This window comes from Morus notabilis, unplaced genomic scaffold (genome assembly GCF_000414095.1).
Source record: "Morus notabilis unplaced genomic scaffold, ASM41409v2 Scaffold392, whole genome shotgun sequence".
Lineage (NCBI taxonomy): Eukaryota > Viridiplantae > Streptophyta > Magnoliopsida > Rosales > Moraceae > Morus > Morus notabilis.
Window position 1 is genome coordinate 94,918 of NW_010367553.1, and position 336 is coordinate 95,253.

A 336-nucleotide genomic window follows, 5' to 3' on the forward strand; every position below is an offset into this window, starting at 1 on the left:
ATCATCTTTCTTGGGACAATGTTCATTGCTCAATTTTTTTATGGTTAGGGAATTGGTAGGACCATTCCCCAAAGAATCTTTCAGCATAACTTCTTGAGTGAACTCCTTGATACAAGATTTCAATTCCTCCACTCGGTTGCATGTCGACTTTTCTTGCAGAGACCTCTTGAGATTTAAGATGTTGAAGATGGCTTTCTCCTCATTGACCCTTAGAGTCAAGTTCCCACTGTGCACATCTATTAAAGCCCTTCCGGTAGCTAGGAAAGGCTTTCCAAGGATAATGGGGATTTCCTGATCTTCTTCCATGTCCAAAACTACAAAATCAACCGGGAAGAT